The 9,971-nt window shown below is 42.0% G+C and overlaps 1 protein-coding gene and 1 pseudogene across 2 annotated transcripts in view; one reads left to right on the plus strand and one right to left on the minus strand.

The window, feature by feature from the left end:
- Positions 1 to 6,009, minus strand: part of ZNF169 (zinc finger protein 169) — a gene marked incomplete at its 3' end in the record, with an annotated part of 49,984 nt that extends 43,975 nt beyond the window's left edge. The window contains exon 1 of the mRNA XM_082842355.1: positions 5,936 to 6,009. The remainder of the gene's footprint in view (positions 1 to 5,935) is intronic.
- On the plus strand, positions 5,541 to 9,631 carry LOC309963825 (heterogeneous nuclear ribonucleoproteins A2/B1-like; annotated as a pseudogene). Its single transcript has 4 exons — positions 5,541 to 6,081; positions 8,422 to 8,838; positions 8,988 to 9,283; positions 9,411 to 9,631. The product of its transcript is annotated as a heterogeneous nuclear ribonucleoproteins A2/B1-like (transcript).
- Positions 9,632 to 9,971: the final 340 nt, after the last annotated feature.

A 9,971-nucleotide genomic window follows, 5' to 3' on the forward strand; every position in this document is an offset into this window, starting at 1 on the left:
TGGACAAATTCTTAAAAAAGCACAACCTTCCAAGACTGAACCAGGAAGAATTAGAAAATATGAACAGACCAATCACAAGTAATGAAATTGAAACTGTCATTAAAAATCTTCCAACAAACAAAATGCAGGACCAGATGGCTTCACAGGTGAATTCTATCAAACATTTAGAGAAGAGCTAACACCCATCCTTCTCAAACTCTTCCAAAAAAATTGCAGAGGAAGGAACATTCCCAAACTCATCCTATGAGGCCACCATCACCCTGACACCAAAAAGAGACAAAGACACTACAAAAAAAGAAAATTACAGACCAATATCACTGATGAATATAGATGCAAAAATCCTCAACGAAATACTAGCAAACAGAATCCAACAACGCATTAAAAGGATCATACACCATGATCAAGTGGGATTTATCCCAGGGATGCAAGGATTCTTCAATATATGCAAATCAATCAATGTGATACACCATATTAACAAATTGAAGAAGAAAAACCGTATGATTATCTCAATAGATTCAGAAAAGGCTTATGACAAAATTCAACACCCATTTATGATAAAAACTCTCCAGAAAGTGGGCATAGAGGGAACCTACCTCAACATAATAAAGCCCATATATGACAAACCCACAGCAAACACCATTCTCAATGGTGAAAAACTGAAAGCATTTCTTCTAATATCAGGAACAAGACAAGGATGTCCACTGTCACCACTATTATTCAACATAGTTTTGGAAGTCCTAGCCACGGCAATCAGAGAAGAAAAGGAAATAAAAGGAATACAAATTGGAAAAGAAGGAGTAAAACTGTCACTGTTTGCAGATGACATGATACTATACATAGAGAATCCTCAAGATGCTACCAGAAAACTACTAGAGCTAATCAATGAATTTGGTAAAGTTGCAGGATACAAAATTAACGCACAGAAATCTCTTGCATTCCTATACACTAATGATGAAAAATCTTAAAGAGAAATTAAGGAAACACTCTCATTTGCCACTGCAACAAAAAGAATAAAATACCCAGGAATAAACCTACCTAGGGAGACAAAAGACCTGTATGCAGAAAACTATAAGACACTGATGAAAGAAAATAAAGACGATACAAACACATGGAGAGATATACCATGTTCTTGGATTGGAAGAATCAATATTGTGAAAATGACTCTACTACCCAAAGCAATCTACAGAATCAATGCAATCCCTATCAAATTACCAATGGCATTTTTTACAGAACTGGAACAAAAAATATTAAAATTTGTATGGAGACACAAAAGACCCCGAATAGCCAAAGCAGTCTTGAGGGAAAAAAAACAGAACTGGAGGAATCAGACTCCCTGACTTCAGACTATACTACAAAGCTACAGTCATCAAGACAATATGGTACTGGCACAAAAACAGAAATACAGATCAATGGAACAGGATAGAAAGCCCAGAGATAAACTCATGCACCTATGGCCAACTGATCTATGAAAAAGGAGGCAAGGATATACAATGGAGAAAAGACAGTCTCTTCAATAAGTGGTGCTGGGAAAACTGGACAGCTACATGTAAAAGAATGAAATTAGGACACTCCCTAACACCATACACAAAAATAAACTCAAAATGGATTAAAGACCTAAATGTAAGACCAGACACTATAAAACTCTTAGAGGAAAACATAGGAAGAACACTCTTTGACATAAATTACAGCAAGATATTTTTTGATCCACCTCCTAGAGTAATGGAAATAAAAACAAAAATAAACAAATGGGACCTAATGAAACTTAAAAGCTTTTTCAAAGCAAAAGAAACTACAAACAAGATGAAAAGACAACCCTCAGAATGGGAAAAAGTATTTGCAAATGAATCAACGGACAAAGGATTAATCTCCAAAACATATAAACAGCTCATGCAGCTCAATATTAAAAAAACAAATAACCCAATCCAAAAATGGGCAGAAGACCTAAATAGACATTTCTCCAAGGAAGACATACAGATGGCCAAGAAGCACATGAAAAGCTGCTCAACATCACTTATTAGAGAAATGCAAATCAAAACTATAGTGAGGTATCACCTCACACCAGTTAGAATGGGCATCATCAGAAAATCTACAAACAACAAATGCTGGAGAGGGTGTGGAGAAAAGGGAGCCCTCCTGCACTGTTGGCGGGAATGTAAACTGATACAGCCACTATGGAGAACAGTATGGAGGTTCCTTAAAAAACTAAAAATAGAATTACCATATGACCCAGCAATCCCACTACTGGGCATATACCCAGAGAAAACCATAATTCAAAAAGACACACGCACCACAATGTTCATTGCAGCACTATTTACGATAGCCACGTCATGGAAGCAACCTAAATGCCCATCGACAGACGAATGGATAAAGAATATGCAGTACATATATACAATGGAATATTACTCAGCCATAAAAAGGAATGAAATTGGGTCATTTGTAGAGACGTGGATGGATCTAGAGACTGTCATACAGAGTGAAGTAAGTCAGAAAGAGAAAAACAAATATCGTATAGTAACACATATATGTGGAACCTAGAAAAATGGTACAGATGAACCAGTTAGCAGGGCAGAAATTGAGACACAGATGTAGAGAACAAACGTATGGACACCAAGGGGGGAAAGTGGTGGGGGTGGTGGTGGTAGTGGTATGAATTGGGAGATTTGGATTGACATATATACACTAATATGTTTAAAATTGATAACTACTAAGAACCTGTTATATAAAAAAATAAATAAAATAAAATTCAAAAATAAAGGCATGAAGGAATACAACTGCATGGAATAGAATATATTCCCATATGACTGTAAGACAGAGTCCAATCAGTGTGAAGAGTAAAGGATAATTCTGGAAAGGTGGGTTGGGGGGGCAATTCAGAATTGATAATCATCACCACAACTCACTTTTCCCTGAGCACTCACTGTGCGCCAGGCACCCTAACCACTTCAGAAGCACAGGCGCACTTCCACCTCACAACAACCCTGACATTGCTATCAACCCCATTTTACAGATAAGGAAAAAGGAGGCACATAGAACAGAAGCAATATCCAAGGTCACAGAGTCAATAGGTGGTGGAGGCTAAGAGTCCAGCTTCAGAGCCCAAAGGGCGGGTCCTTTTTTAACAGACAAACTAGAACATGGGGAAAGACAAATTATGCTGAGCTAACACAAAGGTGAGGGGAGAGGAGAAAGGGAAGAATTGACAGGATTTAACAGCTCATCAGATTAGTGAGAAAATCTGTGAAACACAAGGAGGCAAGAAGAACGCTGAGGTCAAGGAGCAAGTGCCCAGAGGTGGACTCCTGCTATTAACAAAGATCAGCAAGGCAAGAGTGGGTATAAAGAAAGGGGAAGGGGGGATTCAGAAGACAGAATTCCAGATATTTCCCTGTTCATGCCTCTTAACTGGGTTAAGAGAGTAGGATTTAAACTGTAGAAAGGCATTTTGAGACAAATGGGGTAAATGAACACAGGCTGAATATTAGATGACATTAAGGAATTATGGTTAATTTTGTTGGGTGTGCCATTTGGTATAAAGGTTATTTTCTATAAAGTCCTTATTCAAAAACGATGCACACTGAAGTATTTACAGGTAAAATACCAGGGATTTGCTGCAAAATACTACAACAGAGAAAACTAAAAGAAAGAGAAGAGCAGAATGTTAACAACTGCTGAAGCTGAGTGAGAGGTACAAAGATGCTCTATCAGTATTCTCACTACTTTTAGCTGCATCTGTAAAATTTTCATAATAAACTTTAAGTGTAATAACTCCATCTCCTTCTATACCCCCAAAAAAGGAAAGGAGAAAAAACTTTATGGGGGTGGGGGTAGGGGTGGGTGGTATGTGGACTTCAAACACTGGTCTGATTCCAGCCTTCTGCTGGTGTCATTAATGTCACCATTACTGTTAGGGGCTGAGACCAATGATCAGGAGAAAATGAACATATATTTTATCTTTATCAGCATTAGATGTATGAGACAAACATGAAAAATAGAGCAGCTCCTTTTAAATTTTCATTAAAACTTTGAAAGTTTTAATAGCTCCAAAGTAAAAGTTACTTAATTCTCTATTACACCATTTCCCTCTCTAGAAAATGAGAATTCAACTACCTAATGTGCAAGGTGACTGAGAAAATAAAATATGGCAGTGAATAGAAAGCACACTGCCAACACAGGACTACTGCTAACAAAACAGTACTTTTCACCATCGTTGTTTTGGCAGCACTCTAAGGCCCTGAGAATACAACAGTGTGAATGTATATGGAGAGAAACAATGCAGGACAATGCAGGAGCAACTCTGGAGAAGATAGAAAGCCCTGAATGAGGGCACAGGAATATGCCCCTTCAAGAACAAGCCTGGCTTCCTGGGAGACCACCTGCAGCTGTGCCCCAAAGGGATTATGACTTTGGCATAGGATATCAAGGACACACCCTCCATTATGACTAAAGACAAGAACACAACAAGGAAGTGGTACCCATCTGAGGCAGGGCTGCCAGGCCCCTAGGAGTTCCCTCCTCCCTAACGGGCAGTCCCCTCTGGATGTGAGGGAGCAGAGTGCTCCAGGGCAAACCTGGTACAACAGAAGTGGTTCTGGCCTCAGGATTCTCTCCCAGCACAGAGAGCAGGCTGGAAACCCCCAAGCCTGCAGCTGGCTTCACTAAAGTAAGGTATCAGAACCAGGTATGGAAGGGAAGGACAATACGCGGGACAGAAGCAGGGTATGGGTTTTAGAATAAGCCTTCTCTCATGTCATGCTGATGTCCAGCATGACATTAATCTTCTATGTGCCTATGGGGGTTATTGAACCCTATTGAAATGAACGTCATATTGGCATGTACCAGACACCCGTTTTCCCCTTTCCACACTCCCAACAGCCCCAGGAGGTTCAGTACCTTGCTCAACGTGACTATGAGAAAGAGGCCGACCTGGATTTGAACTCTCCCTATGGAGGGCGGGGCTCCCACAGCAGGCCTGGGATAGGCCCCGAGGGAAAGGCAATGCCCAAAGAGATGCACACTTGAGGTTGCAGATTTGGAAGAGAAAGATAGGGCTCTCATTCGTAAGTGGTGAATCTGAGCGATGAATCCAGGAGACCTCACGGCTACTTCTGTGTATATTTACAACGTTTTCATAATGCAAAATTTAAAATAAAACTTAAGTCTGGACGTCTTACCACCCACTCCTCTCTTCCATCCCCAGTAATTCAGGGAGTCAGCCACCAGCCCCCTGGGGGTTGAGGAAAGTTCCCTGCCCCGTGGGCTGCACTCCACTTGCTCCACCCCAAGCTCCTGGAACAGCCCCAGCGCCGCAGGAGCCAGACAACTTCTGGAGTCGTAGATCTGGGCACAAGGACGCCCCACGCAAACCCGGGGATGTCTGACTCCCACCAGGCCCTTCCAACTCCCCCAGGAGCCTGCGGGCCCCGATGCCGCTGACCCAAGTCGTCCTCCCCACCCCAATCAAGGCAAGTCTGGGTGTTTGCCCCAGGCCAGTCCTTCCCCCAAAATCCGGGACATCGAGGCCAAGCGGCGCTTCCATCACCATGGTTGGCACCACCCAGCCGCGCTCCCCAATTAAGACCCAGGAAGGATGCCCGAGTCGCGCTCCCCAATTAAGACCCAGGAAGGATGCCCGAGCCGCGCGCCCCAGCAGTGGAGACGTCTGCTCCGGGCGAGGGGTACTTATGTCCTCCAAATCACCTGCACCAGTCCAGACCCCTCCGGGACAGGACGCTGGCTCCCCAGCACCGCCGGACAGCACGAGACCCGAGACCCAGCCCATAACCCCTACTAGGCGGACTGCGTCCGACCCCGTCCGGAAAACAATCAAACCTCAAGGAACCCGCGGACAGGGCAAACCAACCCCGCCTGCCCTCGCCAAGGTTTCCCAACCCTCTATCCCCGGGACTCAGCGGCCATGGGGGGGGGGCTTGCTCACCATGAGCTTTAAAAGATGGTCACAATGTCCAGAAATACAACAGCGCGAAGCGGAAGTGCGATACCCACAATACCTCTGGGAGGGACTACAATACCCAAAATGCTTAGAGGGCTCCGAAGCTCAAGATCGTACTCGCCAGATCACCGGTGGGCGCGGGACTACATTACCCACAATGCGCCGGGGCGCGGGTTCATTTCCCCACTGGACCCAGTTGTTGAGCTCCAGTACGCCTCCCTTCTGCTCCGTTGGAACCCGCGCTCAAGATCCATAATTACAGCCACTTGGGCTCTGGGAGAAATTGTGGAAAATTAGATAAGTAAAGTCTAGTAAAGTGACTTTCAGGTGCATTAGAAGGGTGGTTCAGGTGAGCACTAAAATCTTTCTTTTTTAACTTGTGGGGTCCTCTTAGTTTTTAGTCACCTGGGTGTGTACTTGTCCTCCATACTGCAGATTCACCCTAGTGTTTTTATATTTAAATAACAGCGCGTAATGAATGAACTTCTAAAATGTGCCAAAGGTCCTGGCATTTTTCTTTATTTTTTTATTTATTTTTTTGCGGTACGCGGGCCTCTCACTGTTGTGGCCTCTCCCGTTGCGGAGCACAGGCTCCAGACGCACAGGCCCAGCGGCCATGGCTCACGGGCCCAGCCGCTCCGCGGCACGTGGGATCTTCCCGGAGCGGGGCACGAACCCGTGTCCCCTGCATCGGCAGGCGGACTCTCAACCACTGCGCCACCAGGGAAGCCCTATTTTTCTTTTTCAAAGAGGAAAAATTCTGAAGTTTATTAAAAATAATAACAATCAGAAGAAAAAATGAGGAAAAACTAAGCATGAAGACATTTAAAGCTACAATAACTAAAATTTAAATTATTTTACTAATACAAAAATCGCTGATTAGATGTAACAGAATAGGAAGCTTAGAAACATTTCAAAGTATTAATAAACAGGGCTTCCCTGGTGGTGCAGTGGTTAAGAATCTGTCTGCCAATGCAGGGGACACAGGTTCAAACCCTGGTCTGGGAAGATCCCACATGCCACAGAGCAACTAAACCTGTGTGCCACAACTACTGAACCTGTGCTCTAGGGCCCGTGTGCCACAACTACTGAGCCCACGTGCCACAGCTACTGAAGCCCGTGTGCCTAGAGCCCATTCTCCACCACAATGAGAAGCCCATGCACAGCAGAGTATCTCCTGCTTGCCACAACTAGAGAAAGCCTGCATGCAGCATCGAAGACCCAAAGCAGCCAAAATAAAAAAAAAAAATTTATATTAAAAACGTATGAATAAGCAGACATACTCTTTTTCTAGGAATTTGATGAAAGTGTTTTCAAATTACTTCCTATTTACTCAAAATGAAGTAATGAGAACCAGATTTAACCTCTTGCCTAAATCAACTTTAAAAAAACAAAATATATGAAATGACAGGTTTGAAGACATCGGACATAAGACAATGAAGAGCAATGAACCCTGAGAAAGAGGTAAGAAACCAGATGAGACTTTGAACATCACTGGATGGAGAGAAATTTCAGGCCACAGGACAGAGAAGGGAAATCCAAGTGGAGGGTCCTCTTCCTCAAGTGTCAGTTGAGTGCCAACCAATGTGCACATGTGCAACCCCCCAAGAAAGAAACTGAAAAAGATTAGAGAGAAATACCGTGAGCTCACATAGGGCCAGGAATAGTGCCTGCTCCTGCCAGACAGTGGAAATCTTCATAATTCACATGGTGTGGAGTAAAGAATTCTCACAAGAATTTTGCCTCAATGACAGGGGCAAAATTAGGCCTAAATGCCTGATTGAGAGAATCTTTATGTTAAATTTAGGGGAGAAGTATGTCAAATATGTTTCAGAAATCTTAAAAGTCACTTCCATTTTTATATGAATCGTGTATGCAGAAATATACATATTATATAAAAAAATTTTGAACAAACTAGATTCAAGATTTCCCATAAAATGAGCAGTAAATTTAATAAAATTCACTTAAAATAGCATTTGCATATATTTCAACACCACAAAGTAATTCTAATATATATCTGGATGACTATCTTGATGATATTATCAAAAAATGCGTATAAATAATAAAACCCAGTTTGCTCTATTATTAGCATTTTAATATAAAACTATAATAATCAGTGTGACAGTAATGCAAGTCAGCTGAAAGGAACTAAAGGGAAAGTCAATATAATGGAAGGGAGAGAGGGAGGAAAATTGAGAAAGATGGAAAGCTTCAGTTTGGAAAGTTTGAGAAAAAATAGTTATTTGGGGAAATTAAGCTAGCTCACAAAACAAATATAAAAAGAGAAATCAGAGATCTAACATGAAATATAAATGATTTTGAAAACCATCTTGTGGTACGGAAGGCCTCTGCATGCATTACACTGAAGCAGAGACCATCAAGAAAAGAATGCCTCAAGAGAACAGTGTCAGGACAAGTATGCTCATGCTCATTGGTGGATATCTCTCTCATCTGTCTGGGTTGAAATCCAGCTGAAGTGACCGAGTCTGCTATTGAGAGAGAAAGGGACATTTCTATAAACACTATTGGTGGCTTAAGCTTTGAAACCACAGAAGAAAGCTTGAGGAACTACTATGAGCCATGGGGAAAACTTACAGACGCTGGTAATGAGAGATCCTGCAAGCAAAACTCAAAAGAGTATTTGGTTTTTTAACTATTCCATCCATAGATAAGGTTGATGCTGCCATGGCTGCAAAATCTCATTCAATTGATGGAAGAGTGATTGAGCCAAAATGTGCCAGAGAGGAATCTGGACAACCTGGCACTCATGTAACTGAAAAGCTGTTTGTTGGTGGAACTAAAGAAGATACCAAAGAACATCAGCTTAGAGATTACTGCAAGGACTATGGAAAAGCTGATGTCATTTGAGATAATTACTGATAGGCAGTGTGGAAAGAAAGGAGGCATTGAGAGTCTGGAAAGAAAAGAAGCATTGGGTTTATTACTTTTTTTTTTGGCTGCGCTGTGCAGCACATGGGATCCCTCATCAGGGATTGAACCCACATCCCCCGCTTTGAAAGGGCAGAGTCTTAACCACTTGACCACAAGGGAAGTTCTGGGTTTACTACTTTTGATAACCATGATCATGTGGATTAAACTGTACTGCAGCAATACCATACCATCGGTGGTCAGAAGTAAGAAAGGCTTTATCTAGACAAGAAACACAGGAAGTCCAAAGTTCTAGGAATGGCAGAGGAGACTTTGAGGGATTCGTGCGGAGGCAGTGAATTTTGGGACCAGGATCATGAGGCAAGTGTAGAGTAGGATCTGATGGATATGGAAGAGGACATGGATTTGGGGATAGCTATAATGGGTATGGAGGAAGATCTGGAGGTGGCAATTTTAGAGGTAGCACAGGTTATGAAGGAGGAAGATGAAGATATAATAGTGGAGAACCTGGATCTGGCAGCCGGAGGCGAGTAGTGGGGAGGCTACAGAGGTGATTATGACAACTATGCAGGAAAAATTTATGGAAGTAGAAATTAGAATGTTTTTAGAAATTATAATTAGCAACCTTATATCTATGGTCCAATGAAGACTGGAAATTTTGGTGGCAGTAGGAACATAAGAGAAACTTACGGTGGAGGAAACTATGGTCCAAGAGGCAGTGGCACAGTAAGGGATATGAGGCAGGAACCAACACTCAACTTCTTCCCGTTTGCCCTGGGCTTTACTGTGTAACTTGGAGAGGACAAGAGCCCAGAAGTAACAACAGGTTCAGGTTATCAAAATAAGAATGTTTAGAACACTTATTATCTCACACATGCATAAATATAGAATGATATGGTAGAAGACACTACAGCAGATACGAGGAGCTGTTTGTGGATGGACTGGATTATTTAATAGCATTCCCTTACTATAAAGGAAGGACTGTAAAAAAAATGCCTTTGAGATAGTTTCTTTTTGTTTTTTTAAACATATTTATGGGAGTATAATTGTTTTACAATGTTGGGTTAGTTTCTGGTGTATAAAAAAGTGAATCAGCTGTATGTGTTATATATATATATATATATATATATAT

This window comes from Leucopleurus acutus (assembly GCF_964270905.1).
Source record: "Leucopleurus acutus genome assembly, chromosome: 7".
Lineage (NCBI taxonomy): Eukaryota > Metazoa > Chordata > Mammalia > Artiodactyla > Delphinidae > Leucopleurus > Leucopleurus acutus.